This window comes from Neolamprologus multifasciatus, chromosome 7 (assembly GCF_963576455.1).
Source record: "Neolamprologus multifasciatus chromosome 7, fNeoMul1.2, whole genome shotgun sequence".
NCBI lineage: Eukaryota > Metazoa > Chordata > Actinopteri > Cichliformes > Cichlidae > Neolamprologus > Neolamprologus multifasciatus.
Genome location: NC_140445.1, coordinates 65,787,187 through 65,807,224, shown reverse-complemented (window position 1 = coordinate 65,807,224; position 20,038 = coordinate 65,787,187). Strand labels below are relative to the sequence as shown.

Here is a 20,038-nt window from a genome sequence, read left to right as displayed (position 1 = left end):
TGAACTTTGCTAAAAGTAAACTTGATATTGATTCATTCAGTTTAGTGGAAAAGGTGTTCATCAGTTTGTCTGTGAAGGTTCTCAGTCATCCGGGCCATTGTAGTCAAAGGAGCAGCAAAGAAAAGCGTCTGGACTTTGCTTGAAGACGTTTTATTGAATTAATTAGCACCAATCTGAGCGATGCTGTCGTCTTCCTCCCTGACCAACACGTTCTCACTCCCAAAGCGTAACATTTTACGCTAGGTGACAAATTGTCAACATATTACGTTTTCGGCTACCCACCACGTTCCTAAATGAGGACCTCGGAAAAAATGAGGAAATATGAGAACCGTATGGACTCAATCTACACATGTTCGCTCTTTTTCTTCAAATCGCTTAGAAACACGCTATTTAACATCATTAAAGTCCTGGTTAAGGTCAGGAAAAAGGTTATGGTTAGGGCTAGGGATAAGGTTAGGTTTAGGGCTGGAATACAGGGCTGGAACGTCTATTACCACGGGAGCGTCATTGCACTGGATTTCGGCCATAACCCGCCACGTACCATAAGAACGCCGAAGGTCTCCTTTCGCGTTCCTCAGGAACGCCGCGGGATGTGACAAAACGTCGGCATGTTACGCCTCGGGAGTGAGAACGGGCCTTCAGTTCTAAGGTCAAAAAAAGGTGTTGTTAATCAGTTTCAGCTGCTTTGGTGTCAATGAAAATAGCAACAGGTGCACTTCAATGCACAAAAACCCCAAAATAGGAATGGTTATACAGATCACATCTTTTCTGACCGTACCACTAGGAGATACCTAGACCGTACAGAGGTTGCACAGGTGGTCCAATTTCTCATTGTCAGGTTTGCTGTGTCTCCCAGCGCACTCCCAAGAGCACAGAAGAGAGCTGGGCAGGGCTATAAGCCCCTAACCCATCAGCAGCACTGATATCTGCTTGTACAGGACCTGGAGAAGCCTTGGAGAATGTCATATGCCGGTAACACTGTTTGGCATGGAGAGACTATGGAGGGCAAGATCCAGCGTCAGACACTGCGCCGGTGCACTTCCAACGGTGCATGACGATGCCCGAGCTCGTGCAGCTGGAATATGCAGACACCTCCTGGAGGATGCAGGAACTGACACCACCGCCTGGCCCACACACTGACCTGTATCCAGTAGAACAACTGGGCCTGCGCCTACAAGGCAAGTCCTAGCCAAGACACAACTAGACAAGCAGCTGCAAACAGACCAGCTCTCAATCAAATGTTAGAAAGCTCACCAAACCAGGACAATTGCACAGACGATCCCGGACGAGCCCCCATTTGTCACAACCCGGCTCATAGGAAGTGACAATCAAGAGGGAGACCACACACAGGCTTTTAAAGGCTGTAAGACATATTTAATGAAATTAGGTAAAGCAACTTAAAGACCATTTAAAGGACATAACAGCCATAACTGAAACTTCCATGATGGGTGCCAGACAGAGAGAGCCAGAGCCCAAAGCCAGCCCTTGCTGGTTCAGTCAAGGTGTCTTTATATACACTGGGACTGGCCTCTCAGGTGTGCTGCATCAATAATTGGGTCAGCTCCACCTACCTGCAAGAAACAGGTAACAGAAAAAGCAAAACACAAGGCCAGCCCACTGGCCGTCACAGGAACGTTATGTTTGACGCCGCCAGGCTGTGCCTAAGACTGCTCAGGAGCTCAGTGATGCCCTTGTCCAGATGTAGGAGGAGATCCTTCAGGACACTATTGATCATCTCATTTTGAGCATCCCCTGATGTTGTCAGGCATTAGGAATGAATTAGCACCAATCTGAGCGATGCTGTCGTCTTCCTCCCTGTTCGTTCCCCTTTCACCAGATTTAGAGCCTATTATAGAAATGTATCTCCTTTTTTAAACAAAGTAAACAAAGCAGTCATTTTTGCATGTGTAAGGTGATAGTAACAACCTCAAAGTGTGCCTTTTTCTTTCTTGGCCAACCTTACTTTACCCAAGAGCTTTGAGTTCTCGCAAACATTGTGCTTCCAGCTCCGCCTCCATCCTGTTTTCAAAGCAAACGCTGCTTTTAGGCTCGATTCCAACTCATAGATGCCTCACATTACTATGAAACATTATTGTTTAGTTATTTATAGAGATGAAGCATCCTATTTTTTTTATCTGTCTCTGGTCTCACCTCTCAGTCACACCAACCAAGCAGGAAGCTGCCTTCTCTTAAACGGATTAATGTTGTGATGGAATAGGCCGGGCTTGGTGAGGGTGTATGACTGATGGAATTAACCATCACAACGATGGGGTGAGAGGAGGTGAACGTGGGTGTTGAGCAGTGACTGATGGAATAGTCCTTTGCTAGAGGGAAAGAATAGATGCGAAAATGTGATTGATAAGGCAAACGCTTGGCATCAAGGCTGAAAATAACGTAAGAGATGGAGCCGCCGAGCGCTGGCTGCAGGGTCAAAGGGAAAGAGCGAAGCGAGAGGGTTTGATGTTGGGAAAAAACTGGGAAAATGTATCAAAGACGAGAAAAGTTTGAAAACAGGAAGAACCTTGGAGGTCATTGATGCACTCTTATGATTTACAGAGGAACGCCACTACAATGCTGTGATGGATGTTGATGTTGTATCACTTGGAATACACACTCGATGTGTGTGTGAAAGTCTCTGCTGTTCATGTAGATGCAAATCTGCACCTTATATGGTTCATCCTGACCCAGTATGAACCTTCCAGACCCCTCAGGTCATCTGGATCCGGTCTTTTATCAGTTCCCAGAGTCAGAACCAGACACGGAGAAGCTGCATTCAGCTTTTATGCTCCTTATATCTGGAACAAACTCCCAGAAAGCCTCAGATCAGCTGAAACACTCAGTTTATTTAAATCCAGCTTGAAGACTCACCTGTTCTCAGCTGCATTTAAATAAAGCACCAAATCCACACTTTTAAGCTTAAATTTCAAAACTTACATTTTAACTTCTGATTTTATCTGTTTTGTTTGTTTGTTTGCTTGTTTTAATCAATTTTAAATCATGCTTTTTATTTATTTTTGTTTCTAATGTCTCTGTAAAGCACTTTGAATCACCTTGTTGTTGAATTGTGCTATGCAAATAAACTTGCCTTATTCCAATAGAAAACAGCACGAAGGAAATGTTCAGTAAAATGCCGACTGAGGAGAAACATTAAAGGCAAACCCGCAAATGTGTTTTTATGGTTCTGTGTAGCCAACAGCAACGCAGCAGGTAGAGCCTAACGAGGAAGAATTAAACAATCCTGCGTGTTATTTCTCTATTATTAGTATTCTTATAGATTTGCTGCAGCATTTTCCCGTCATTGCACCTCGAGGATCGCAGATTTGTGCACGCGTGTAGCACGGCTTGAATAAAACCGACAAGCTGAATTGAACAAATAAGAAGCATTAGCTGTGACTGACAGATGAATGGTCTGCCCGTTTGTTACCACAAACATAGACCAACACAGCACGTTATCGTTTCGCTCCATGTTTGTGTTTTTTCTTAACAGCTGAGACTGAGATTTTGTGTTTTAGGCGCTATAAGCTTCGACGGGAATGAGATTAAGGCTTCTGCTGGGAAATCCTCCCCAGATAGCTTGCATATCACTCGACTGACTTTATTGTCCCTGTGGTGATATAATCCCAGCGCACATCGACAAACACGCGCACGCTCGAACGCTCGCTTGCACTCGTGCATGCGCACCCACCCACAAACATAAACCTCCTTACTGCCCTAACCGAGTGAGCCGACGCCGCTCCTTATCTTCCTTCTTGTTGCTTGTTTGGAATTCTGCTTGCAGACAAAAACTTGATCCTGCTCTGTTCTGTTGGGGTGTTTAAATCCGGCATCTCACACGCCTTACCTCGGGGTACACTTCGACTCAATTTCACACTTGCCAGCTGCTGAAATGTCCTAATTCAATTTAGCCTGTTTAAGGAGCAGAGGCATGCTCTCTGAGGAAAGTTTAGAGCCCTCAAAGAGGAATGGTCTTGTCAGCTTCGGTCAGCGGCCCACAGCTGCAGCTTGGTGAACAGATAGCAGATCCCGCCTGAGGTCAAGCACTTGAAAGGCCAGTCTGCTTCCTCGGTCGCACTCCCAGCACTCATTGTGTGGTCGAATCAGGTGATTCTGTAGATGATGCTTGATTATAATGAAACATTATGCATTATGACATTTATAAAAAGTAAAAAGCTGAGTTGGAATATTTTCGTTTGTGCTTCTGTTGTGTCCTTAAACAGGAAATAGTGAGGAGAGGTGAAAGAACGGCACAGACACGCAGCTCTCACTCTCACTCGTCTGTATTGAGTTTCAGAAGCAATACAACCAAAACAATATTCTTATGGATGCACTCAGTCTCAGGACAACTGTATCCAAACTAACTCACTATTGTTCGCTGCATTAGCTGATGAGAATACTTTAGATAACATGAACTGTAGCATTAGACAAAAACATCTTTTTAACTCGCACATGTTAGCTGACACAGTCACTAACTTTCCACAGCAATGAAATAATACTTTAAGTACTGCATGTCTTTTAATAGTTAACTTATACAGATAGTAACAGAAAAATCTTCACACAATATGGCGGAGTAATAGCGAAAACTAGCATACACAGCAACAGAGATTAACTGAAACTTCTCAGCCAAAAACAGTCTGCAATTCACATCTTTCGCTACAATGAACAATGATAACAACGTAATAATCAACGGTAACACACATTTATACAGATTTGTGCATGACAGTTACCTTAAACAGGGGAAATAGTGAGGAGAGGTGAAAGAACGGCACAGACGCAGCTCTCACACTCACTCGTCTGTATTGAGTGAAGAAGGAAGCGCGCGAACCCACCTACTGGAGCCCTGAGGCATTACCAATGGATCAACGCACAATCAACCCAGGCAAAACTTTCACTACTTACTCCCTCTATATTCCCACTGCATAAAACAGTCAAAGCAACAAATAAAACATTAATAAAGGCATGACATGAAATGTAAGGAACAGAGATGTACAACTCCAAAACGAATCAAATTTATGATCCACCACACTTCTTGGTCTGTAAATATTTCAGAGTATCAGGAAGCCCTGAGCTTACATGAGTTTTCTGGTTATTTCACACGTCTCCACCAATAATCCCCGAGCAGCTTTTACCCACCCTGGTTTTATACCCAATCAAATTAAGTGTGCTTAATGCGATTGTTATCAGCTGTGCCTTTCAGTAGTCTATTTTGCGAGGCTTAATTATAATGTAAGCATTTACTGATTTTGGTTCATGGGTCTTATCTGGTTTTATTTCATATTTCATTTGTTTTTTCATTTCAGCTTTTTTCAAATCACTTTTATGGTCTTATGTTATTAATTGTTTTGTTTTATTTACTCGCTTGTTGTAGAAATCAGCTTGTTATGAACTGAGGGGCTAAGATCTGATAAGATTTATGCCTGGAAAACAAAGGTCCAAAATTCCTCTTGATTGGTTATTAGAATTTTAATAGATTAAGAATCAAAGAGAAAGAAACAGGAGGTATTTTTTTATAATGCTCAGATATTTGCAGCAGATCGTGGCCCCTCCTGAACCTCTGCTGGAGGCTGTTTCCTGTTAAATGGGAGTTTTTCTTCTCACTGTCGCCAAGTGTTTGCTCGTGTCCGACCGACTGTTGGGGTTTTTTAATACTCCTACCCTACACTAAGAGCCACCGCAAGGCAACTGTTGTTGTGAGTTGGTGCTGCATAAAAAAATAAAACTGAACTGAACTCAGTATTGAAGCCTTTATACATCAGGATAGACTTTAAAGCTCTGAATGGTTTAGGACCAAAATACATCAGTGACCTCCTGACCCCGTATGAACCTTCCAGATCCCTCAGGTCATCTGGATCCGGTCTTTTATCAGTTCCCAGAGTCAGAACCAGACACGGAGAAGCTGCATTCAGCTTTTATGCTCCTTATATCTGGAACAAACTCCCAGAAAGCCTCAGATCAGCTGAAACACTCAGTTTATTTAAATCCAGGTTGAAGACTCACCTGTTCTCAGCTGCATTTGAATAAAGCACCAAATCCACACTTTTAAGCTTAAATTTCAAAACTTACATTTTAACTTCTGATTTTATCTGTTTTGTTTGTTTGCTTGTTTTAATCAATTTTAAATGATGCTTTTTATTTGTTTTTGTTTCTAATGTCTCTGTGAAGCACTTTGAATCACCTTGTTGTTGAATTGTGCTATAAAAATAAACCTGCCTTGCCTTCAGTGCAGTCTGTGTAAATTACAGTTCAAGTAAAGAAAATCTATCAGCATGAACTCAAAGTTCACATCATAGATTTCTTGCAGTTTTTCCTTCCATGTTTTCTACACAGTCTCAACTAAAAACTGATTATACACAACTTAATATTCAACATATGCCATATTAACATATCCCTGCTTTCCCAGAGGGCCTTTGTTAGATCAAACATCAGTAATGAAAGCTATTAAAAACCAGTACAGTCTGTAGACTTACATTGTCTTTCAGTCACTTCATCGAGAACTGTGAGAGCAATAAGAACTTGGAGAAGCAGGCAGACCTTGATGGACATCTGCACTCCGTTAAGAGCTTTTTTGAAGGATCATCTGAGCTTGAATAGGAAGCGCTGAACTAAAGGTCTGATGGAACGCACAGAGATATATACAGTGTCCTCGTTGTTTACCTTAAGTCTTCTGTTCTTGCACATTTTTGCAGGAAAAAATAAGAAAACATTGCTTTTCACAGTTGTGTGTGAGCGCGCACAACAAACAAGTTACAGAGACAGTTTGTTGAAGTTGATGCAGTTCACAAAGGTCTGTGTTATAAGGCTCAAATGATGGCAAGGAGATGTTTTGGCTCAGTAAGAGGGCAACTGGATAATGCAACGGATATTTCAGTTTTCTTAAAATGAGAAGTTAACACACGTTTGTTTTGTAACAATCACGGAGGAAGAGGACTCAAAAACATGACACACAGGAGGCAGTAAATCCACAGGGTCATGAAAAGCTGTATTACTTTATTCTCAAGTATGAAGCCAACCTAGCCACTAATCTGGATTATAGCTTTCACAACAAAACTTGTTTTTAAACACATTTTTGACAAAATAAATACTGTTGTTGTTATTATTATTTCAAATGTAATTAAACAGAAAAGTGTTTTAATATAAAAGCAGTTTGCTTATGTTGGTAAATAAAGGTTAGATTTGACATTAATAGATGCCTCAGATCTCCGAAAACGTTGGAGCATTTTTGCAAATATGTGATGTCTTGATAAATTAAGCAGATATTTGAACTTTACACAGCTACACTGTCGCCTGAAAATATCTTAAAAGTTTATTTTGTGACCCAGAAAAATAATATTTAGAGGGTTTTTTTTAGCCGCGCTCCTCCGCCATTGCAGCGCTTACAAGTACACACAAGTACACACAGGCTCCGACAACCGCGGGCCACAAATGCAATCCTCCTTTTCCCCAGACTTCCCTTTCTAGGTCACAAAATAACCTTTTAAGATATTTTCAGGTGAGAATGTAGCTGTGTAAAGTTCAAATATCTACTTAATTAAACTTCCAGCTTACTTAGTTTTTCTAAATTAAGACAACTCAAATAAATTGAGTTTGAATTTTTGCATAAAAAGTACTGGTAACTTATTTAAATTGAGTTCTAATAACAAATTGAGTTCAGCCTACTTAATATTTGTAATTAAACACAATATATTAAAGTCTTGAATGACTTGACTGTAGAATGAACAATCTGGCGAGCAGATAAAGTAAACAGCTGAAGGTTTGTATACACAGGTGGGACCTATCAGGGCGGGGCCTCCAGTTACAAAGGAGAGAAGACAGGAAGGAGTTTCTGCTAAAACAAAACAGGAAACATGTAAAAGTTTTGAGGAGACTTTAAAATATTGACAATTTATCTTTTTGCGGTGCATTTCTACTTTTCTGTAGCTTCATCGTAATGTCTCGTGCATAAAACGAGGGCGTTAACGATGCCATGATTTATGCACGAGGGCGATTCATCAGTAATTCACTTTAATAAAGATGCCGACGTGCGTTCTGTTCATGCTGCGCTTGAAACTGTTAGTGAAAGTTGGAGCTACTGAGACAAAGATGTACTTATGTTCAAACAGGATGGAGGAGAAGTAACATTGTATCTTTTTATCAGCACTAAACTATTACACCGTCGTGGCTGCTTTTATCTGGTTTGGATTTTTATTATTGCTGTGATTCATATTTTTATTTATAGGAATAAGAATAGAGCCTAAATCTAGTTCTCTATGAATACTATGAATTATTGTCTGCACGTCAGGAGTTCTCGTTATTGGCTAAAGCACGACTTTGTACCGTCTGCAGTCAAAGTCTAACATTTGAATTTTGTCTTTCTGATGAGATAAAACATAAAAGTTGATTTAAAGAGAGAACTGCCATCGGTCAAGTTGTGGAAATTAACTGCATCAGTGGCCAGAAGACTGGATCAAGTCATCTTCATGGTTTCCAAAATTATCCTTTAAACGTTAGAAACCCAAACTGATGATTCTTTTTAAATATATATAGAAACTGTCTGTGGTTTTCCTGAGATGATGAGATAATTAAAGACCGCACCGTGAGACAAGACACAAGTTTTATCTTAAAATAAAAAATTAATTAACTCTTTGTCTCGAGATAGCGCTGAAAGAAAAGCACGACTGTTCACGACTTCACAGAAATTATCATCAAATAACAAAAAAAACTATAAATCTTAATTTATTTTCCTAGTCTGGTAATTTAACAAGACTTTGATTCGTTTTATATTTAGCAGTTTAACTTTTAAATCAAGCTTTACATCGAATATTGTTGGATTAAATCTGCTGCCAACTCGTTGTATTCTGGTTATATTTCAGCACAGCGCTTTCCCGATCCAAAACGTGGAATATACATGCGTGCAGAAGTCGGAGTAAGTTGCAGTAACAGCAAATGGAAATGTTTTATTTCAAGCCAACGTGAAAATAATAACAGGACGTGATTTAAACAGACATTATTAACATATTTACACGTATATGCATAATAGCCTCCTAGCTTAATTGTCTCCTGGAATTAAGGACCCTGTATTTCATATATTTTTATTTTTTCTCACTACCGAGTTTGTGGCTTTAACCTCCTTGGACCTGCTGTCCACATATGTGGACGTCGCATTTTGGGTTATTTAGACCACAGTACTCAATTTTGCTCTACATAGGCCTGATATCCACTTACAAAGACATTATAGTGCTACTGTTCTATCAAAATATTAAATGAATATCCTCATTTGTGGCTCTTATTTTTCTTTAAAAAACAATCAGGTTTTTACATTCATCGGGTCCCAACATGCCCAAATATCAAAGAGAAATTCAAAATCCATGTCGTGGAAGAGTTCGGGTCTTAGGAGGTTAAATATTCGATGTCCACCTGCTGGTAATGCAATTTCTGCATGCGGCAATGCCATTTCTGCATGCGGCAATGCCATTTCTGCATGCGGCAATGCCATTTCTGCATGCGGCAATGCCATTTCTGCATGCATGTCCATTTCATCTTTTGGAGAGGCAAAGCATGAAACGTGTCTTTCACAGGTTTTGCAGGGATACTGTATATTCCTATAAAGAAATGAACGTTACCATGAACATTGTCCTGCAGCTGTTGCATACTGTATGTCACTATTTATAGAGGAACTTCACCTCGATGAGGGTCTGGATGAACGTCCCCGTACACATTTCACATTAACTGTTGATTTTAGATTTGAGATGGCAACAGAATTGAAAACTTTTGCTGATTTAGCAAAGTTAAGATTTTGACCAAATGACCAAATGCAAAAACGGAGTTTTAGAAAATATCCACCCTGGCCGGAGTTTTTAAAAATCTCTGTTTTCAGTGACCGAAAACGCCGTTTACGTGTGGACGAAAGGTGCAAACACATAGAAAAATCTGCGTTTTCAAAAATACCCGGGTACGTGTGGACGTAGCCTACGTCTTTCTGCTGTTTTAACGCCATCCTGACGTACCAAAGTTGCTTTGAAGACTTCATTTAAGTGCAGGTGTTTGCAGACCCGGTCTCTGCAGCAACCAAGATCAGGATTGAAGGCAACATGATGGCAAGGTCACAGCACGTGGTTGCAATCATTTTGCAATCGTTGCTACAGACGTGATACATGTGTGTCTGTGAGAGAAATTCATATGACTGCAAAGTTTTACTTGGTTTAGAAGAAAAAGTGGCAGTAATAGCCACAACCTGTGTTTGCAGTGAACGTGCCAGAGCACTTTAATCATCCGTTAATTACACCTGTGCTTTTATATCACCAGTGTCAAAACGTCTGACGTCTTAATGTGACTTTAGCCGACAATCATTGCAGGCGTCTGTGTAACTGCACAGCAAATTGATTGATTTTCATAAATATTGCAATTTACATTTTGGGTTTTAATCTGTCATAACAAGAAAAAATGTTAATAATTGATGTTAATGAAGGTTCAGATTCATAAAATGTCACGGTGAGCATTTGTAGCACAGCAGCCTCCACAATATCAGCTTCTTCTGTGAGTAAAGGCATCATTAATATAGCTTTGTTTTTCAACGTTAAAATATCTGTGGGGGGGGAAGGGGTTATTTTAATCTCGATTCTTGACTCTGAAGATCAGATTTAAGATTTTTACACCAAAATGTCCACAGATTGTTTTCTCTCAGTCGTAAGTTGATACGTTTGTCAAATGTAACAGTTTCAAGTTTGTGTTGAATCAAAAATCAGAAGGAGTAGAAACTTCGAGTGTCATCTATTAGACTTTGAAATCGAGCCTTCATGTTGCAGTGTTACTCTGTTGAGACACGCTGCAACATGAAATGCAGTTCTAGCTTCACAAACACGACCGATACTGTGTTGCGCTCTCATGTGATGCCCTCGGCGTACGTGTAATCAGCCGTGCACAAACAAATAAGCATTTGGATTTGAATCTCGGGATGCACCGAGCTGAATCATCCCTACCCTTGGCCTCCGAGCACTGCGCCACAGCAGAAATTACAGTCTTCGGCAGAGCTCACAGATGCGAGGTCAACCAACCGTTCAAACGTTCACAGAACTGCCCTGCCAACAAGACATTTGCCTAACTGGGAACCAGTGATGTGGTCTGCTGACATTTGCTCCGTGACAGGGAGCCAAACCATCGTGTCGCTGGCTCTTGATGTCTCCCCTCACTTCCTTCATGTCCATTGTGGAGCTGTCTGCTGCTTCACCCGGGAAGGCAGGTGTTGGCAGGACGAGGACGGGTCCTCAAATATTTCTGCTCTTTCAGTGAAAGCAGATGTTCTCACTGCGCAGTCACATGCATATGCACTCACACAGAAATACTACAGCAGCCCAGTGTCTGGGGGGTTCACCCCGAGCTTTGTTGTCTGTCATTTGTTATCAGCTGAAAACAGGGAGGGCCGAATATTTAGTTTGGAAAGTCTTCAAATATTTTAAAGCTCAATGTTGTGTTTCTAGGTTTGATTCAACACTTAGTTTCCATTAAAGAGAAGAACTGGTTCAGCTGGACTGAAATTATTGGAGATTTGCATAAAAAACACATTTTCTCTCATTTTTAGTGCACAGCTTCAAAGGTGGGTTTCATATCAGCTGCTCGTATCATTTGCACTTTTATTTTCAAAAAGCAGAAAGTATTTTTAACCCTATGATGCCCTTTGTATCATATTTGCTACATGCGTTTCTGAGACCTATCTTATCAATATGATCAATACTTCATAATTTCATTTTCTTTTTTTTTAGTCTAAAATTAACATTGCTGTTAATAAAAGTTGCCAAAAACGCCCGCTGTATCAAATGCAATACAAAAATATCTAATAAAAATACATCATACACAACATGATATAGTCAAAGGAGCTTGGAAAGAAAAGCGTCTGGACTTCTTTAAGTTACTTGAAGACGTTTCACCTTCATCCAAGAAGCTTCTTCAGTTCAAAGGTCAAATGGTGGAGAGTCCCAGATTTAAACCTAGTGGGAGTTTCCCCCCACAGAGGGACAAAAGGACCCCCTGATGATCCTCTAATCGCCTGAGCCAGGCAATTAGACAAAAACTGGTTCACCCGAAAGACAAAACTCCAAAACAGACTTAACAATGTGGTGTTTGCTGTACAGCAGCGAGGAATGCCCAGACCTCTACATCAGAGAGACCAAACAGCCACTTCACAAGCGCATGGCACAACACAGAAGAGCCACCTCCACAGGACAAGACTCAGCAGTTCATCTGCATCTAAAGGTCAAAGGTCACTCTTTCGAGGATGTCAGTGTTCACATTTTGGACAGAGAGGACAGATGGTTTGAAAGAGGAGTGAAAGAAGCATCTATGTCCACTGTGAGCGACCATCTTTGAACAGAGGCGGTGGTTTACGACACCAACTCTCTGCCATCTATAATCCAGTTTTGAGATCCCTCCCCAGACGCCTTAACGCCCACTCACATCCTGGGCCATCTGACCTCAGGAAATCACATGATAAGGTGGGGCCAGGTTTCACAATGAACTCACCTGAAACTCTGGCTGATTGGGACCCACACCCAGTTTCACACCTTGGCTCAGGCGATTAGAGGATCATCAGGGGGTCCTTTTGTCCCTCTGTGGGGGGAAACTCCCACTAGGTTTATATCTGGGACTCTCCACCATTTGACCTTAGAACTGAAGAAGCCTCTCGGATGAAGGTGAAACGTCTTCAAGCAACTCAAAGAAGTCCAGACGCTTTTCTTTGCAAGCTCCTTAGACTACGATGACCTGGATGACTGAGAACCTTCACAGACACAACATGATATAGCAAAAAAACCTTTGTGGATTTTGTTATTAGGGTTAATTACAGAAGGGTTACAGGGTTAGGGTCAGGGTCCTGGGATCGGCTCCTGATTCCCACCGGTTCTTCTTCATCCTTCTGCCACCATTCTCCTCTTCTTCTTCTTGTTGTTTCTTATGAATGGCATTCTTATGTATTGCTGGTATTGTTGTATCATATAAGACCTGCTGTGATCTCTAATCATAGTATGGTACAATAAACAGTCAAATCTCACCCACTTATACCTTTATTTTTCTATATGCTCCTCGTAAAACACAATTCTGACTTTAATCTCAGAGTTCTGGAAAAGAAGAAACAAAGACGTGCCCACTTGTTTTCCCCCGGTTTTCCTCTTCCGTAGGTGATGAACGTCTGAGCTCCAAAAATCTGACATTTCTGGCTATTTTTGGATGGGTTGGGTTTTACAGGGTTAAGTTAAGGAGGCGAGGTCGACTTTGCGATTTAAGACTCGTTAAAGTGCGTGAGCTTTAAGGATAAAAGAAGAATTTTAATTAAATTGAAGGTTAGTCTAGCTTTACAGTGAGTGCAGGCTCGAGCTCTTCTCTCCTCATAATTCTTTGAGTGTAGTTAAATTACTAAAGTAAATCTATTTTTTGCTTGGATTAGCTTCCTACATCAGACAGGAGCTCATCACACGCCCGTTATTATTATAACACTTTGAAATGTGAGATACAGCCCTGTGTGACTGTGGGTGTGTGGGTTTTTTAAAGAAAAGGCTTGGTGTGTGTGTGTGTGTGTGTGTGTGTGTATACATGTGGGTGCGGCTGATGGATTTTCAATTTCATTTCCTATGTACACGCACCGTCCACCGGGGCAGTAGATGAGATTGAGCCTTTACCGCCGGTTCTGAAATTGCGCTGGTCTGGCTGGACTCACAGCTCCATTTAAATGCATTAAAGCAGAGGAAAGTGGCTCGTACATCAAGGGTTTTGACACGTGGCAGTAAGACAGCCCTCGGCTCTGGGGACGATTGGCGTTTGACATACTAGAATCTCAGGAACATCCATTACAAGGTGCTATATACACGAGTTAACTGATGACTAGGTCAAACCTTAGATTAACAAAAGCGAGTTCTGTTGTGGGGAAGGTTTTTGATTGTTAAACCTGCTTCTCTTCTATTATTTCTTTGAAACTGTGTGACATGTGGCTATTGATCTTTATCGCTTGACAGGTGCTTAAAGCTATGAATTAGCTATTATCATCTCCTGTCACGGGTGCCGTCAAAACACAAGTTTGAAGCTGATGTTGGTGACGGGTAGCTGTAGGGCTGCCACAAACGATTATTTTGATAGTCGACTAGTCAGATCATGCATCCATTGTACGTAAAACTACAGCTTATTGCACCAGCAGCATCTGCTCTTATATAACTATCATTAGCTTACAGCTTTTAAGGTATGTGCTAACTAACAATAAAGACAAGATGATAGTTTATTAAATTTTAATTAAATGTGCAGATTGTTTTGGCTGATTTACTCAGGAACAAATAAAACACTAAAAAAGCCAAACAATAACATTTTTAAGTTATCTAAGTGACTTATATATCATGTTTAACCTGAGTAGCGAAAGACGGCGGTGGGTTTGAAAACGATTAGCGGGAGTCCGGTTCTCGCTAGTTAGCCTAGCCCCCAGCTAGCTATCGAGCTAGCGGGTAACAGACGTCTCCGAAAACGTCGGAGCGCTTTTGAAAATATGTGGTGTCTTGATAAACTGAGCAGATATTTGAGGTTTACACAGCTACATTCTCGCCTGAAAATATGTTAAACGTTTATTTTGTGACCCAGAAAGAATAATAAGAGTAATATTAAAACTAACTAGCTGCCGCCATTGTTGTAAACTGAGCTGGGCTGCGCTATGAATTCTGGGACACAGCTTCTTCTTCTTCGGGGTTTAACGGCAGCTGGCATCCTTGTACATGCAGTGCTGCCATCTTCTGTTTCAGTCCGTTATTACACTCTTAAATCCTACTACTTATTCCTGCGTCTTTTGGGATCTTACAAAGCTTCAAACGACTCGTCGACTATTAAATCAGTCGTCGACGATTCGTGGCTAGTTGACTAATCGTGGCAGCCCTAGGTAGCTGACACGATGCGTCGACAGCTGCAGGTGGTAATGATGAGGTCCTAGCTACATACTATCCTTGAAAATAATATGTACAAGATGCTTTTTAGCAGATGTGGGGTAGCGACTGGCTGTGAGTCAGGAAATGTAGCGACGATGATGGTGCTCAGGATTTTTAGCTGAGATCAGAATAACTAAAGTAAACGAGATGCTTTGTGTTGAGCTAAAGCTGCATCTGCAGCTTTAGCTCAACACAAGCTACACAAGCTAAACACATGCTACATCTGCATTTTACCGCTCCAATCAGAACGTTGTGCATTAAGAGTTTCCTACATCCACCCAAAGCCAATTGTCGCCCATTTGATCTGCACTTCAATAACAAATATTTTCAGAGGTAGAAGAGATGACAGGCCCTACGAGCCGCTGCGAGTGAGGCGTTTCAGTGTGCAGTATGTAAACTATCTAACAGCACCGAGGAGGCAGAGGAGCAATAACCCAGGGTGCATGTGCAGTGTTGTGTGCGTGTGAGAGACATGGACAAAGAAAAATGAGATGGAATCCCGACTGGAGTTTGCCCACAGGCGCATATGCAGGGTTATTCATCACAACTACAGCCACACAAAATAGAGTCACTGTCTTTGGCACTTTGGAATTTGACCAACTGTTGCTGGAAACAGGAAATTCTTTAGTTTGAAATTCTTTCAGTGTCTGTGTGTGTGTGTGACCTTAAAGATGAGCGTTTGTCATTGTGTAGCTGGCGTCCCTCGGGGCAGACGCTTTCAGAAATGCTGTTTCTCAGCATTGCCTTGAATTTTAAGGCGGTATTGTTGGTTTCCATGCAGTTAGTAGACGTTTCCCAGATCTGCTTGGTTTGTGTTGAACAAAATATCCAGAAAAGTTAAATGTAGAGCATCAAAAGCAGCAACAAACACACGAAACACTTAAGGATACAAATGTAAGAACTCCACGATGCAACCCTGGAGCCTCAAAATCGTGAATAACATTTTGCTCTCTTTGTTTTTCCGAGTAAAGATGATCCTCTGTGGAACAACATCTTACATTTGGCCGTATCGCTATGATCCACAGCATCCTCTCCTCTCAGGCTGCAGCCCTGACTTGTTGCCACTTGTACGATGAATATTTGGATATCATCAGATTTCCTACATTTTCAGTTTGGCCCAGCTTGCATCTAATAGAGCTCAGTTTATGCGTCTGTTTAGCTGAAAAGGAATCCTGACGAGGCGGTGTTTCTGAATGTTACTGTGGATTATGTACATCTGTGTGCACGCAACCTCCACTTGTTATTTTGCTGCTTTTATTCGATTTTTTTCTATCTGCTCTTGTCTTGAATTTATATCTGTGTCTGAATCTGCAGCAACAGCGTCGGTCAGGGAAGCAATAATTGCTACATTTCTCTGTTGTTACTGTGATGATTCTAAAAGCATGCCTTTGCTGAAAGCTCTGTGTAAACAGGTGCTGTTGTTTCCCATAAAACAAAAAGCTTGGCTACCTGTGCAGAGTGACAGAAAGCTGCAGGGACTGAACAGGACATTATCATGATTGTGGACAGACTTCACAGCCAAGAGAGTCTCATGACAAAATACAGCCACACATGGACAGAACAGGCAAATATTGAAACATTACACAATTGTTTAATGTCTCTCCTTCTCAATCTCTCTGTTTGTCTTCGTGCCCATTCCACCAGATGGTGTGTCTACCACCTCATGAAGGGTGTGTGTGAGAGAGAGAGAGCGACATAGCAAAAGGTCAGAAAATAGTACAGATTTAGGCAGCAGACCCTCACAGTTTTCTAATCTCTGAGCTGCCGGCGGCATATTTCCACAGAATACCAAATTGTTCTCTTTAGATTTTATTCAGTGAACTTCCCCAAGCCATTCATTTTCCAGCACTGCCATTTCCAAACTGGGCTGCAGGTACTGGCACTGATATCCTGAGCCATTATGTGATTTTTCTGTTCACAGTCACTGAATGATGCCACAGATGTGGTGCTCCAAGTTTCTCAAAGTATTTATTTATTTATTTTGTCCCGATTTTGGTTTCGTCTCGTAGCGTCTGCTGAGAAGTCAGGCATACGTTTGCACCTAGAAAAGTTCCACACGCGAGACTGGAGTCGTGTACACACATAGTTCACACTCACAAATGAAGAGATACAGTTCAGTCTAACAAATGTATTTTTATTGGATACAGTGTTTGCACTTTAAGTCTCTTATAAAATAAAAATTATATTCTCAATCTAGCTTCAGTAACATCGAGGGCTGCCACGATTAGTCGACTAGTCACGATTACGTCGACTATTAAAATCGTCGACGACTGATTTAATAGTCGACGCGTCGTTTGAAGCTTTGTAAGATCACAAAAGACGCAGGAATAAGTAGTAGGATTTAAGAGTGTAATAACGGACTGAAACAGAAGATGGCAGCACTGCATGTACAAGGATGCCAGCTGCCGTTAAACCCCGAAGAAGAAGAAGTAGCCAGTGTTGCCAACTTAGCGACTTTGTCGCTATATTTAGCGAGTTTTCAGACCCCCTTAGTGACTTTTTTTCTAAAAAGCGACTAGCGACAAATCTGGCGACTTTTTCTGGTGTTATTGGAGACTTATTTATGACGACTTTTTGACGTGAAAACGCGTATCGCTCTTACTCTCAACAAGCAGCGGTGCTGCCGTGGGCGCCTCACCCGTGCCAAAGCGCTCACGGGTGGAGGATAGTCTTCCCCCAGCTGCTATCAGGGCAGGAGACGTTCACACCTGTGCGTCCAAACGGCAAATGAATCGCGCATGAGCGAAGCCGCTGCTCCCGCACTGACTGTAACGCAGTCAGTTCTTCTTTTACTGTTATGCTGTTTTGTGGATCAGGTTTAAAACTTATAAACACACACACACAAAGTAACTCCACCAGAGTGCCAATTTCGGGTCACTTTTGCCGGTCCAAGCCCGGGTAAAGAAGCAGGGTTGAAATTGTGACATTAAAAAACAATAATTGCTAAAACAAATTTAATTTGTAGTTCTAAATAAACTCTAACTGCATTTAGGACGTTTTTTTACTCACTTTATGTCTCTTCCACGATGTTATTTCTCTCTCCAACAACGTAGGTTACAATTACATTAGCATGACCAATTATGCAAATTAGGTGATGACGTCATTTAGCGACTTCTAGCGACTTTTAGGACAGCCAATAGCGATTTTCCTTACTGAGGAGTTGGCAACACTGGAAGTAGCTGTGTCCCAGAATTCATAGCGCAGCCCAGCTCAGTTTCCAAAAATGGCGGCAGCTAGTTAGTTTTAATATTACTCTTATTATTCTTTCTGGGTCACAAAATAAACGTTTAACATATTTTCAGGCGAGAATGTAGCTGTGTAAACCTCAAATATCTGCTCAGTTTATCAAGACACCACATATTTTCAAAAGCGCTCCGACGTTTTCGGAGACGTCTGTTACCCGCTAGCTCGATAGCTAGCCGGGGGCTAGGCTAACTAGAGCCTTGAGAAAATCGTTTTCAAACCCACCGCTGTCTTTCGCTACTCAGGTTAAACATGATATATAAGTCACTTAGATAACTTAAAAATGTTATTGTTTGTTTTTTAGTATTTTATTTGTTCCTGAGTAAATCGGTTTGGCTTTTTAGTTAGCACTTACCTTAAACACTTAAAGCTGTAAGCTAATGATAGTTATATAAGAGCAGATGCTGCTGGTGCAATAAGCTGTAGTTTTAGGTCCAATGGATGATGATCTGATTAGTCGACTAATTGCAAAAATAATCGGTGACTAGTCGACTATCAAAATAATAGTTTGTGGCAGCCCTAGTAACATTCTTACCTGTTAAAAGTGGATAAACTGAGTGGAGTAAATGTATCGAATGTACTCTTAGATTTATTTACTTGATTGTGATTTTCTGTTTATCAAAAGATAAGAATGCAACCTTTGTTACTGAATCCTTTTTATTGCATTTTAAATAAAACACCTCTTTTAAATGTTATCAATCCTAAATGGGTCAAATAACCTAAGTGAACATTAAAATCAGTTGAATTGAGTTTCTTTTTCTGTTAGTCTCATACAAACAGGATGTAAACATATTCCTGCAATAGTTAAACTTTAAGCTGTTGTACCAACATAAAAGTGATCACCTCTGTGATTAGTTTCTCTGAGCTAATTTGACAGGTTCACAGATGTCGTGAAACTGGGATTCAGTATCTTTGTGCAGAGTGACACAGCTGTTTACCTCACTATGGATGTGGTTACAGTACGTGTTGTAGTATTAATATGGGTTTGTTTTCTTTTGTATGCTTCCCCAATATTACCTTTTTTTTTTGCCTTAATCCATCTGAATATGCTACAGAGCCAGTGTTGTGCCAAAAAGAAAAGTTAAAAACTGAAAAAAGTGTTTATTGTCCAGTAAAACCAGGCGAGGTGAGAACAATGACAATGAAACAAACGTATCCATCCAGCACAAACATTCCCGTTGCTATAGCAACTCTCTAACACGCTCTTATTCCCTCAAAGACTCACATGTTGAGTTACACACACGCTCGAGCACCACTGCCCACCTCTGGTCTTGTGGATCTGTCATTCAGCACGAAGGGCCGACCTGAGCACGGCGGGATCAATCATCCTCCAGCACACACTGGCAGCGTAAACCTTTGATAAAGAGTGTCGTTCACGGTGAAACCCCCGTCAAGGACTTATTAAAGGTCCGACGCCGTGTGATTAACGAGAGCGCCGGCGCCGCCGAGCTGGGCCGCTGCGGGGCTCAGATGCAGGGGGTGAGGAGATGAAAGGGTGCTGTACGGGAGACAGACTGAGTGATGTGATCCTCACTCACACAAACATGTGTGCAGCGCAGTTTTTAATGTATGGATGCAAAACAAACTTAAACATGTGTAAAGTGATGCAGCCGCTGTTCTGGACAGTTCTTTGGTAATATCTAGTTAGATTATTTAAACAGTTACTAGTTGTGGTGTTATATCACCTTCTCTCACCCCAACCAATCACAGCAGATGGCCCCGCCCCTCCCTGAGCCTGGTTCTGCTGGAGGTTTCTTCCTGTTAAAAGGGAGTTTTTCCTTCCCACTGTCGCCAAAGTGCTGCTCATAGGGGGTCATATGAATGTTGGGTTTTTCTCTGTATCTATGAAGCGCCTTGAGGCGACTTTTGTTGTG

At 41.4% G+C, this 20,038-nt stretch overlaps 1 protein-coding gene and 3 long non-coding RNA genes across 4 annotated transcripts in view; 3 read left to right on the top strand and 1 right to left on the bottom strand.

Moving 5' to 3' along the window:
* LOC146515928 (uncharacterized) overlaps positions 1-18,573 on the top strand; it is a 21,478-nt gene extending 2,905 nt beyond the window's left edge. Inside the window, exons 1-2 of the long non-coding RNA XR_014875043.1 lie at positions 1-4,203; positions 5,047-18,573. The exon at positions 1-4,203 is cut by the window's left edge and continues 2,905 nt beyond it. This is a non-coding gene — a long non-coding RNA (uncharacterized LOC146515928). The remainder of the gene's footprint in view (positions 4,204-5,046) is intronic.
* LOC146515921 (uncharacterized) overlaps positions 1-20,038 on the top strand; it is a 496,024-nt gene that overhangs the window by 32,812 nt on the left and 443,174 nt on the right. The gene's annotated exons all lie outside the window — the stretch shown is intronic.
* The window catches only part of cdh13 (cadherin 13, H-cadherin (heart)), a 490,756-nt gene that overhangs the window by 27,544 nt on the left and 443,174 nt on the right, over positions 1-20,038 (top strand). The window lies entirely within an intron of this gene.
* The window catches only part of LOC146515925 (uncharacterized), a 93,083-nt gene that overhangs the window by 6,572 nt on the left and 66,473 nt on the right, over positions 1-20,038 (bottom strand). The gene's annotated exons all lie outside the window — the stretch shown is intronic.